This window comes from Panthera pardus, unplaced genomic scaffold, assembly GCF_024362965.1.
Source record: "Panthera pardus isolate Hobbes unplaced genomic scaffold, ASM2436296v1 HiC_scaffold_10, whole genome shotgun sequence".
NCBI lineage: Eukaryota > Metazoa > Chordata > Mammalia > Carnivora > Felidae > Panthera > Panthera pardus.
Window position 1 is genome coordinate 13,765,332 of NW_026526655.1, and position 12,779 is coordinate 13,778,110.

At 42.7% G+C, this 12,779-nt stretch overlaps 1 long non-coding RNA gene across 1 annotated transcript in view; it reads right to left on the reverse strand.

Moving 5' to 3' along the window:
* Positions 1-270: 270 nt before the first annotated feature.
* LOC128777622 (uncharacterized) overlaps positions 271-12,779 on the reverse strand; it is a 36,002-nt gene continuing 23,493 nt past the window's right edge. The window contains exons 3-5 of the long non-coding RNA XR_008422833.1: positions 3,787-3,942; positions 2,258-2,356; positions 271-1,008 (exon numbers count right to left, since the gene is read on the reverse strand). This is a non-coding gene — a long non-coding RNA (uncharacterized LOC128777622). The remainder of the gene's footprint in view (positions 1,009-2,257; positions 2,357-3,786; positions 3,943-12,779) is intronic.

The following is a 12,779-nucleotide window of genomic DNA, read 5'->3' on the forward strand; positions in this document are numbered from 1 at the left end:
ATACGACATTACATGTTAACGGATTACAAACATATTTTCTCATAAATCATCCTGTCTCTTCACACCAGTTACTTAATATCTGCTCTAATCTGTTCTCCATCCGAAGCCCAAAAGACCTTTTTAAAACTTGAAGACTCAAAATGAAAGCCAAAGTCTTCCACGTGGTCCGCAAGTGCTTGCAGAACCGAGGGAGCTTTCTTGTAGGGTGCTCCCGTCCCCACCCTTGATGCTATGTCTCCCCTGATTATCCTCTTTAAAGAGTCTAAGTGGCTTCTTCCTAACACAACTTACTGTGACTATAACCATAAGACTATTACAATCTACGTTTTTATTATTTTGTTTATTCATTTATTTATTTGAGAAAGAGAGAGCTCTGGAGCAGGGCAGAGGAGAGAGGGAAAGGAAGGAGTGAGGGGGGTGGGATGGAGAATCTCCAGCAGGCCCCACACTCAGCTCAAAGCCAGACGCAGGGCTCGATCCCTGGGATCATGACCTGAGCGGAAATCAAGAGTCAGGCGCTCAACCCACTAAGCCACCCAGGCGCCCCTTAGGTACTCATTTAGTTGTCTCTCTTATTCAGGCATGAAACCTGTCTGTCTCCACGCCCTGTATAGTACATTAGATAGGTAGATACTTAAAAAGTATGCCCAACATGTAAATGAACGGATAAATGAATACATGAATGAATTGCTTCAGACTCTCAAAAAGAATCGCACACGCACCCACGGGGCATTTCAGTTTGTGACAAAAAAAAACCTCTCCAAGCTACTGCACCCCTGAGTTAAGAACTTCAAATATGCTTTTCCCTTTGTGATAAACTACCAGGTATCCTGTCAGTCTGGAACTAAGAGCGCGGAAGAACCAGGGTTAGATGATGCACTCCCCCTCCCCCACCACGCACACACCACCATCCCCACGTGGAAAGCGGAAATGGCCTGAACAGCAACAGAAGCAAGGGTAATATTTACTGGCACTCGTTACTTGCCTTGAGTCCCTCCATCTGGGCAACTAATGAGAAAAGGGAGAGAGAAAGAATGAGTAAGGAGGTTTTGGCAAACAGGCTGTTTCAGAGGTCAGGCCTGGAAGGAGCATCATTACTTCCTCCCATACTCCCCTGGCCAGGACTTAGTCACATGGTTCCATCTAACTGCAGAGGAAGCTGGGAAATGTAGTTTAGCTGTGAGCCAAGAAGAAAAAATAAAGTAGATTCGGTAAACACATCTAAATAAAAATGCATTTAAGGCATAAATTTTCCTGTGAAGATTGTTATAGTCAATCCCACAAGGTTGCCGTTCATTTTTAATATTCTCAATTTCATTTGAATTTCCTTGTTAAGACACAACTGGGTTTTTTTCATTTCTTTGGGCATAGGAGTAGAGATCTCTCCTTTTGTGGATATTAACTATCTTTAGAGACTATGCCTCATAATTTCCGCTTATTGTTCATTTGCAAAGTTGCTTTACTTTTCTAAATGTTCTATTTTTATATATATTTTGTTTTGTTTCCCAAATGTTATTCTTCACTTATTTTCCAGGAATATTAATTACAGTTAATTGTTTGAATTTTCTTCTTCTCCCTACACTTGTCTCTGTTCCCTACAAGCATCTTTATTCTGTTTGTTTGTTTGTTTGGACCTCTGTCTTTCATGCTGGATAATTCCCTTGTTTGTTATCTATTTCCTACTCATTCATACTCAAAGGGACAAGCTACCATGAACTCAGCTGTATGTGTGATGGCAAGGGGCGGGGGGGCGGGGGGGCGGGGAGGGGAGAGGAGCTGCCTTCCCATGGGTAGAATCATCAACTAATAATATCTATAGATATCAATGTCCCAGGAACCAGAGAAAATTAACTAAGAGTTACAAGTCTTTTTTGCCAAAAAAAAAAAAAAAAAAAGTTCTAGCATTTTCACCCTTTGACAGGTAATACTCACTTAATCCTCTGTCTGCAGTACAGCATTCACACTTTGAACTTGAACTTGGTGTGCCCCGTTCAGAGACCCTTTGGTTCATCCTTCCCCAAGAATAAATCTCCAGCGTTATACTAATACCTGGGAAGTCAACTGGATATGTGGGGCCAGGAGGGCATCTAGGAAGCCAGCTGCTTCAATGATTCTCTTTGTCTTGAGCTTTCCAATAGCTACACATTTATAGGTACCTGACATTTCAAATCCTCAGGGTTTTCATGTTGATTCATCTGTTTCAAGGATTCTACTCAGGCTCCCATGCCCTCTCTCTCTGGTTGGCCGGGTCACTTACCACTTTTCTCTCTGATTTCTGGCTTCAGAAAACTGCCATTGCCTCCTCTTTCTTTCTCTTTGTAGAGCCACACCTTCTTTTCCCTTCTCTTTAATGGAGCTGTGAGAGGGAGTGGAGATAAACACACACATTCAGTCGGCTGCGTTGAATTGGAAGGCCCAGCATAGTACATTCTTGTCTCCTATTGTTAATTTTCTGTGTCATTTTAAGTCTTTCCGTCGTACTCAACATTGAGCTAGATGTACAGTAGCCTACACACAAACCTCAATGTTTGTGAAATTCATCCATCTCTCACAAATTCATCTTTGTGAGATTCATCCATCCATAATTATGGCACCATTGAAATGGTTAGATGTATTTTCTATTTTCTATCAACCAGCAAGTGGGGTTTTTGGTGGTGGTGCAAATTTTTGACTTTAGAGGTTTAGAAGATTATGCATCATGTTGCTCTTTGTCCAGTATTACCTTTACATTTTTAACATGCTTATCAAAACCTATGTTCTCTATAGTTCCATGAAATAAGTCAATATTTATACTTTTCCCTAAACTGGAAAAGAAATGTAGCACTCCATCACTTTACCAGTCCCACATATGTCAGGTCATAAGCTACGGGACTTTGGTTCCAGATAAGTGACTATGAATTGTTTTCCATGTTAGGCATCAAAGATTAATAAGGTAACTCTATGTTTGACTGGTTTTGTTTACCTGTCAATTTCTTATATCTCAGGTGTTACTCTTTCTCTGATTCACTTTTCAGTTTGCTGAAATATATCCTTGAGTAACTCTTTCAGAGAAGGCTTGTGGCTGGTAAACTGTCTGGGTCCTAGCAGATCCTAAATTTTCTTTTTCTTGCTCTTACACTTAAATGTTGTTTGGCTGGGTATGGAATTCTAGAATCAAAATTATTTAAATCAGGACTTAGATAATAATTTCTCCTTTTACTCTATCATCCAGTACTGCCAACGACAAATCTTTTAGGAAAACAGGGGGGCGTTTGTTTTGTTCTTTATCTGTTTGTTTTCTGCTCTGGAAATTTTTACGGTTTTCTTTTCATCTTAGGGATTTGGACAGTGGACGCATTAAGATGTATCCAGATCTGAATCCTTTTTAAAAATTCATCCTGTGCAATACTCAAGAAGACATGCCATTCTTCAGCAACGTACGTCAGATATATTTTCTTCAGGTATGTATCTCCTCTCGTCTTTCTAACCTTTATTATTCCTCTGTTAGTTATCTGTCACTACATAACAAACCACCTCAAAACTTCAAGGCTTGGGGTGCCTGGATGACTCAGTCAGTTGAGCATCCAAGTCTTGATTTCAGTTCACATCATGATCCCAGGGTCATGGGATTAAGCTCAGTATGGGGCTCCATGCTCAGTATGGGGCCTGCTTGGGATTCTCTTTCCCTCTGCCCCTCTCCTGCTCACAGGTACACAGATACACACTCTGTTTCTCTCTCTCAAAAAACAGCAACAACAACAAAAACAAAAACTTCAAGGCTTAAAACAACATTTCGTTATTTCTCACAATTCTGTGGATTAGCTGGTTGGCTCTTCCATTGGTCTTGCCTGAGGTCATTCACGCAGATGCTTTCAGAGGGCAAGTCAGCCAGGCCTGGACTCAACTGGAACACTCTCTCATCTGGGCTTCTTCATCCATCATGTGGGAGTCTCCACGCAGCATCTGAGAAGGCAGAAATGGAAACCTCAGGAACTCCTAAAGTCTGAATGAAGTCACACATCATCTCCATCATTTTCTATGGGCCAAAGCAAGTGACAAGAACAACCCAGATTCAAGACTGGAAAAACAGTCTCCATATCTCAATGGGAGGAACTGCAAAGGATTTGTGGACATATTTAATCTACCACAGTTGTTCTTTACTTCTTTGGGAGCTTTTACTTGACAGATGTTAGACTCCTAGGTCAATGCCCACTGTCTCCAAACTATTCTCTCATTGGTCTAGAAGATGTCTTTGATTGACCTAATCTTTTGGCAAATACCCAAGAATGTACAGGAGTGGTTTACATTCCTTATCCTCTCCTCATCAACAACATGGACTTGTAACCAGAGCTTTTGGAAAGGTGAGGTGCCAGGGAATGGGAATTGGTAGACGACCGTGGCCCAAAAGGTATTAAACACTTCCAAATCCCTAAGGGAACAGTGAACTAAAGATTCTCAGTGTCTCGTGCCTGGAAGAACTATGATTCTGGCAGTTCTATGAGCAGCTCTATGTTCTGGCAGACCTTAGAGAACTGAGAATTTGTTACCTCCTTTTGGGAGCATCAATATTCTTCTTTGTGTAGCCACCTCAATAAATTTCCACCTGCTTATTTTTTTAGTTACATCTTTCTATCGTGTCATCTGGTCTCTTCCCATTAACCACATCATTGTGTTGTTGCAACAACCACAAACCTTTCAATACATACAAAACAGTCTTCTAATTGCCTTGAAATAATTTTCTGCCTGTTCTCTTTCATTTTGCAGATGGGTTCTAGAGGCAAAATAAAATAATTTTGCCGTATTTTCAACTTGGATAATTTAAGCAGACAAATTATTAATGGAAAGATTAGATCAAACCTCCAAAAGATCTGCATACTCCCAAGTGATCTAGATTTTACCAGCTTCTAAATTAATTGTGTGACCTTGGACTTGTTTGTATGTCCTAGTTTAGTGGCTAGCATATAGGGAGGAATTAAGTAAGTGCCTTTTGATAAAATGTAAAAGTAAAATTTGTGTTCATATGCCATGATTTTAATCATAGTTGCCTTCATTTGAGGACCTACTATGAGAAAGACACTCTCTAAGATTCAATACATATGCATTCCATTAATCCCTCCAGAAACCTATGTATTTGACAAACATTTATTGGAAACTACTATGTGCCAGGCACTCTTGTAGGTTACAACGATACAACAAAGACCAAAAGAGACCCAAGGGCCTCCATTCATGATGCCTTGTATTCTGGTGGGAGAGGTACACAGGCATGAAGAAATAAACAAAATAGTATCATGTCGAGTGGATATGTCCTAGAAAGAAAAATGAAACAAGGTGGGGAGATAGGATGTGAGAGTGGCAGCTCTCTTAGACAGTGAAAGCCTGTCTGAGAAGCTGATCACTGAACAGAACAGTGAATGAAGTGACTCTGAGGCACTGTGATCTGACATTTCGGGCCTCTATGATACAGAAGTGGCTCAGATATTCAAGAATGTGTCCAGGATCTTTGTTTTATGGCTTCCACTACATAAATCAATTTTCTCACAATTCTAGAGGCTGGAAGCCCATGATCAAGGGGCCTGCAGGTTCTGTTTCTGGTGAGAGCTCTTTTCCTGGCTTTTAGACAGCCTCAAATGTCCTTCCTATGTGTGCATGGAGACAGAAATGAGACAGAGAGAATGAGAGAGGGAGAGCCTGTGCTCTCTAGTGTTTCATCATGGAAGAATTAATCCTATCAGATCAGAGCCCATCCTTATGACTGTAATCAGTTAGTGCCTTCGAGGTTCCGTCTCCTAATACAGCCCCACTGAAGGGTTAGGGCTTCAACATACGGATTTTGAAAGAACACAAATCTTCAGCCCGTAGCAGTCCTATATCTAGAAAGCGACAGAGATGGAACTGTAACTCAGGGCCACTTAGCAGCAAAGGTCGCATCCTATCCATCATGGTGCAAGACAGCACTCGCTAAGACAAGATTGCTTTCAGGACAAAGTAGGACAATGAATGGGAAAATGCTCTATAAATAGTCACTCACTACACAAATGTAACATGGTATTATTACCTCCAAGAATGTCGCTGTTCCTCATAACATAAACATCTTTTAAAGCACTGCAGTCTCATTTTAGTGAGACTTATCTGTGTGGTCACTGTAAAGAAATAACGGCTGAAGAATCAACCCAACAGTAGATGAATGAAGCATATGGAATACGAAGTGTCCAAACACAGCAACCCTGATATAATTAATTACGTGGGTTTGTTTTTTTTTTTAATTTCAGAACGCTGACAACCAGAAGTCATTACAATGTTGGCTTCTTCCTTCTCTATTTATTTTTTCTCCTCCATTTCAAACACAATTCTCTGTACTCCTGTCCAAGATGCTGGCTGGTGAGAAGCATAATGAAAATACTCGAAGGGGATCTAGATCAACAGAACAGTCGCCATCTTTCAGTAAAGAGAATGTTAATAAGCAAAAGGTTGTCATCATAAAGGCTATTGAAGCAATGACCTCCCGGGACTGGTAGCAGACACAGACTGAAAAGGTGACACTACCCTTTTCGGTGCTTCTATTTGCAAAAACTGGTCCTAGAGGAAAGCTTTGTAATATTCTGCAATATGAGCCAATAGAATGTGACCCTTTGGGAGAAAGAAGGAAAGTCTTTCCAAAGTAAGGAGGCCCTGGTGCAGACATTTGAGTATGTTTAACACTGTTAAAATAAATGAGGTCAAAGCAGAAGCATCATGCTATGCAAGACTCTAAGTGAAATTGGAATTTTTTTCAAAGTCCCATCTCATTAATAATTAATAGTGACCAAGGTTCAGCAAAGCCACGATACAGATTTCTCTTCATCTGTAAAATAGGATAGGCAATATAAAACCAGACACATTTCTGGCAAATTGGCTTCCCAAAGCAGATGTGTTTCTAAATGGGTCACTTTTTTTGTTATTTGCACAACAGTATTCCTCTCAGGAATAGAACTTATGAGTAATGGCCTCCTGGAAAGACACAGCATTCTGCCGACTCTGTGTGAATAATCTTAACAGAGTAGCCCATGACGGTGGATGTTCATACAATCATCATCATGCGACCAGAAAGAAGAATGTCAATGCTCACAGATTGCTTTCAGGATTTTTCTAGCCCAACACACCTGAGAGACCAAATGGGGCAGTCCCCATTGGTCACGGTGGCACCTTGTGACAATAACTTTTAGAGAAGAGAGAGAGCTTGAAAATAAAAGCACCCAGGCACACAGAGATGGCCAACGTGGAGAATCCCTGTCTAGAGAAACAAAGTTCTCTTGAAAAAAAAAAAAAAAAAACATTGAAAATATGGAGTCAGAGAATTTTCAAGAGCCAGTGGGAGATACTTCTTTCTTGTTAGATCCTCCCACGGGATTCTGTGGCAGTAAAAGAAGTGAGGGGAGAGGAGGAAAGCTGGACAGGTCGGGAGAAAGAAGCTGCCTGAGCGTGGGCCGGCCTGACGCACGCTGAGGACTGCTTCTGGACGCAGTAATTTTGCATTCTTCAGAGATTCCTTCAGTGAGATTTTACGTGTTGTACCTGTGAGGGTGTACACACACACACACACACACACACACACACTTACATATAATGTTGCCTGATACAAGCAACATACTCAAGAACAGCCTTGTTAAAGGATCTTCCAGGGCAATGGATGTGCTCTACATCTGCCCGTCCAACACAGGAGCCACCAATCCTATGCAACTGGTGATCTCATCTCAAGATTCTTAATTATATCAGCAAAGACCCTTTCTCCAAATAAGGTCCCAAGGTCCAGGCATTGAGATTTAGAAACTTACTTGGGGGAACCATCATTCAATCCTTTCCAGAAAACAGGCTGGCCCGCAGCCCGTAGAAGGACCCACTCTGACCTCCCTCAGGAAAACCTTTTGTGGGGAGCATTGTTGCCTGGCGTCCCCAGCTGGGGTGCCACAACTCCAGATCTGCTGTGGCAAGCATGTTCGAGCCCCTCTCCCTTCTCTGCACAGCTCCCGGTCAATGCTGAGCCCATCGTTCAGATGCCCGAAGACCTTCAATTAAAAAAAAAACTGGTAAAAAGGGGCACCTGTGTGGCTCAGTCGGATTAACGTCCAACTCCAGTCATGATCTTGTGGTTCAGGAGTTCAAGCCCAGAATTGGGCACTGTGCTGACAGGGCAAAGCCTGCTTGGGATTCTCTCTTTCTCTCTCCCTCTCTCTCTCTGTCTTTCTCTCTCTCAAAATAAATAAATAAAGTTCAAAACAAGCAAACAAACAAAAAAAAACCGGTAAAAGAAAATGCACTAAAGCAAGAAGAAAGATAAACCCTGGGAAAAGACAGGGCAATTCCAGAAAGAGTCACAATATACCATTAAATTTAGTAATCTTATGACTGCAAGAAACAAAGCATTAAAAAAAAAAAACTCTAAATAACAATCACAGGGGCGCCTGGGTGGCTCAGTCGGTTAAGCGACTGACTTCGGCTCAGGTCATGATCTCACGGTTCGTGGGTTCGAGCCCCATGTCAGGCTCTGTGCTGACAGCTCAGAGCCTGGAGCCCGTTTCAGATTCTGTGTCTCCTTCTTTCTGCCCTTCCCCACTTGTGCTCTGTCTCTCTCTCTCTCTTAAAAATAAACATTAAAATAAATAAATAAATAAATAAATAAATAAATAAATAACAATCACAAATAGGAAATATTCAAGGGAAAGTTAAAGAATGTTAGGCTTTGTGGGTATCAAGAGGAAGAAGAAATGTCAAATAACTTCTCACATTATTAAAAAATATACGTGTTTAAAAATTAACAGTGTATGTCAAAGGAATAGAAATACAGCCCAGACATAGTTTTCAAGCCCACAGAGGAACAACGAACACGTTTTGAGGCCCTTCTATCTGCTAGTCGCTGTTGAAGTGCCTCCGGTCACCCTGACAGCTGCCCCAGGAGACAGTGCTCCTGGTCACCATTCCCAACAGGTAGGCGGCCAAGGGCATGAGAAGTGACTGACCCAAGGTCATACTGCCAAAAAGTGGTGAAGCCAGAACTCAAACCCAGAAAGCCTGCTTTCAGAGGCTGTGTCCTTTTCTATCTGTGCTATGGAAAGGCAATTTTAATTTTTTTTTTTAACGTTTATTTATTTTTGAGACAGAGAGAGACAGAGCATGGATGGGGGAGGGTCACAGAGAGAAGGAGACACAGAATCTGAAATAGGCTCCAGGCTCTGAGCTGTCAGCACAGAGCCCAACGCGGGGCTCGAACCCACGGACCATGAGATCATGACCTGAGCCGAAGTCGGGCACCCAACCGACTGAGCCACCCAGGCGCCCCAATGGAAAGGCAATTTTATTAAGCCATCTGAGGACAGAGGTAAAGGAAGAAAAAGAAGGAAAGGAAAAAAGAATTGCAAATAGAGAATAAAGAAGTAAGTCGAAATGTATCAATAGTAATAATTAAGTGCTGGGGTGCCTGGGTGGCTCACTCGGTTAAGCACCCGACTTCAGTTCAGGTCATGATTGTGCGGTTTGTGAGTTCGAGCCCTGTGCTGGGCTCTGTGCTGACAGCTCGGAGCCCAGAGCCTGCTTCGGATTCTGTGTCTCCCTCTCTCTCTACCACTCCCCTGCTGGCGCTCTGTCTCTCCCTCTCTCTCAAAAATAAATTTAAAAAAATTTTTTTAACAATAATAATAATTAAGTGTAAATGGATCTTACAAATTGATTATTTGGAAAAATAATTTCCAAAATCCATACAGTAGCCCAGAAAGGCCACTTACTCCGTCTCCCCCTTTACCTTCCTGACTCTTTCTAGCACTTTCTCCCATTACCCATCCCGATCAAATCGTGCTAGTCTCCGTGATGCCCATACACGTGAAAGGAATGCAGCTCCCTCCGTGCCCGTGTTCTTTCCACTCACTTTGCCAGGCACGCTGCTTTCCCATAGATCTGCGCCCCGCCTTCCTCAGGCCACCTGCAGAGTGACCCCTTCCCTAGCCGCTCTGCTTTAAAATTAATTTAAATTCAAACTCTCACTGCCCTCACCTGGCCTCCTTTATTTCTCTCCACAGCCGCATCCCTTCTAATGTCCTTTGCATTTTTGCCTATTTATTGTGTCTCTTTGCTGTCCTCCCGACTAGAATATAAATTCCACTAAGGTAAGGGGTTCTGTCTGTCTTGTTTTTTAGTAAACGTCCACTGCTGAGCACAGGGCTTGGCACGTGGTAAGGAGTAAATAAACATTTCTTGAATAAATGCGTGCGATGATAACAATAGAAATGACGAGATATTTAGAGCTACATGATAATGAAAAATTCCATAGCAAAATAAGTGCAAGATTCCTGTGGATGAAATTCGGAAACCCCATGGAAGCACTTAATAGGAGACCAGAATAAATGTCATAATAAAGACTTAATATAGGAAAGATGTCGATTCTCTCCAGTTGACCCTTAAGTTACAAGAGGGATTTTCAGAAAGCAAAAATATCAGGGCTCAGCAGAAAGGAACAACTTGCTTACGGTTGCACAGCCTATTAAGTGCCAAAGCTTGCATCAGACAAGACTCTCTTTCCCTCCTCTCCTCTGCCTTCCCATCCCCCCTCCCCACCTCACCTCCCAAGACCTCTCCCTGCAGTCTGACAGTAGATGGCAAAAAGAACAACCAGCAATGTTCCATTTTAAAATCTGATGTTATTCAACTCACGCTTAGTGAGAACCGACCCATTTCAAAGCACTTCTTGTAAAGTCATTTTAGTCTTCACTGTTATCCATGGAGATGACTGTCCTTATGTTCCGTTTACAGGTAAAGATACAGGCTCAGAAAAAAGGAATGGCTTGGCCTTACAGTGAAAGTTCACACAGCCAGATCCTTACAGGATACCTTGCCTGGAGGCTTAAACTGGGCGCTCAGTAGCTCGGTAAACGTTCACTAAAGCAAGTTGATCTTGGAAAGCGAGGTTACTTTTCTGGTCCTTAGTTTTGCATGGGAAAAAGGAAGGACCCTGCATCCTGGAAGACACACACAATGGAAACCAAGAGAATCAATTCATTCCCTCTAATGTTTTTTAGGGGGGCCGAGGGAGGGGGAGTCTTCATGGTCTATTTAAAAGGTTGAATTACGTGCCTGTCTTTAAAAATGTAGAGATCTGGGGCGCCTGGGTGGCTCAGTGGCTTAAGCGTCTGACTTTGGCTCGGGTCATAATCTCATGGTCGTGAATTTGAGCCCCGCGTCAGACTCTGTGCTGACAGCTCAGAACATGGAACCTGCTTCGGATTGTCTCTCTCTCTCTCTCTCTCTCTCTCTCTCTCTCTCTGAAAAATAAATAAACATTAAAAAAAATTGTGGAGATCTTATATAAAATCTGGATTCCCAGCTCTTTTGGGAAAGTCTAAAGAACTAGACTTTAGCAACCAGTGGCTGGAGGTGAGTGGCTGCTGAACTCAACATTTTCCTCATTCATTTATTCTACTGGCCTCTCTGTTTCAGACAGTCGATTTCTAATTTCTGCAATGCCCATACTTTCTGCATAAGATTTAATAATAAGTTAGTGACAGATCAGAAGTTAGGACCTTAGGACCCATGATTTTGCCTTATCCCTTATATCAGTGCAAATTCTTTGCACACATGTCAGTCTTAAGGATGCCTTGAAATTCTTACGCTCATGAGAAACTCATCACAGGTCAACAGTAGCCAATCAGACTGTGGCTGTTCCTCCCCCCTACCTGTCTCGGGGAAAGTTTCTTCATGCTCACAAAGCCAGCTAAGGCAAGATCATCTCCCAACCGGCTGCACAGGGAGGCAGCTGATCTCTTTCATGCGAGTTGACCCAGGGCATCCTTAAACATCCCTCTCACAGACTTATCAGCACTGCATGGATGCTGTGCCCATCAAAAACTTCTCGTCTCCTCCTTCCTTTCCACACGACTGCTCTGCCACTGCGTGGTACTCAGATGTCAAAACAATGGCAAGATGGCAAACTGTCAAATGCGCTCTCTAGTCCGGCCTCATTGCAACACCAGATGCTTCCGGTCACCTGGGAAATCACTCTGACAATAGCTACATATCAAGTTCAAGGTCAAAGTGAATTCTCAGCAGATCCTGCAAAAGTAGAATTTCTCAGCAGCTGTTTAAATAATTTATAACAGCAGGATGGATGCTTGCCTGAAAAGTGAGACATAAGATTTCACGTAAGTGACATCTTCCTATTACGTCTTAGAGGGGAAGGCAATCGGGTATCTCCACGCAGGACATGTGGTCGGGTGGTGATGCAGTTAAAACCCCTGAGTTCTAATCTGACCTTGCTCATCCCCTGTCACTGACTAAGACTGAAGTTTCTGACAGATAAGGAAGCCACATGTCAGCCCTACACAAGGCACGATTGCATGTCCCAAAAAAGGACATGCTGTGTCTTCATTTACTTGAGGAGGATAGAAGGAAGGTACTCGTGCCAACTCTGTCTGGAAAGCAGGCAGCCTAGTGCAGCTCGTCTCGTTTCTTAAACTGTTTCCTTAGATGTGGGAAAACCCAAAGGTCTACTGCATTCCCACCTAGCAGACTCATGCTGAGGGCTGGAGGAGAGTGGTTTATTAGCTGATGAAGAAGACGAGAGTTAGCTACGTGGTTATTTAGAGGGAAACACTCTCAGCCACGGGGACAGCCGAAACCAGGGTCCTGAGGCAGGAATGTGTCTGTAGTGTTTACGGAACTGAGGAGGCCAGTGTGAGTAGGGCGGGGTGGAATGTTGGAGCCAGCAGGAGTGGCAGATGACATCAGGACAGAGCCAGAGACCAGACAGTGTGATACTTTGGTGCCCACTGTGGGAACTT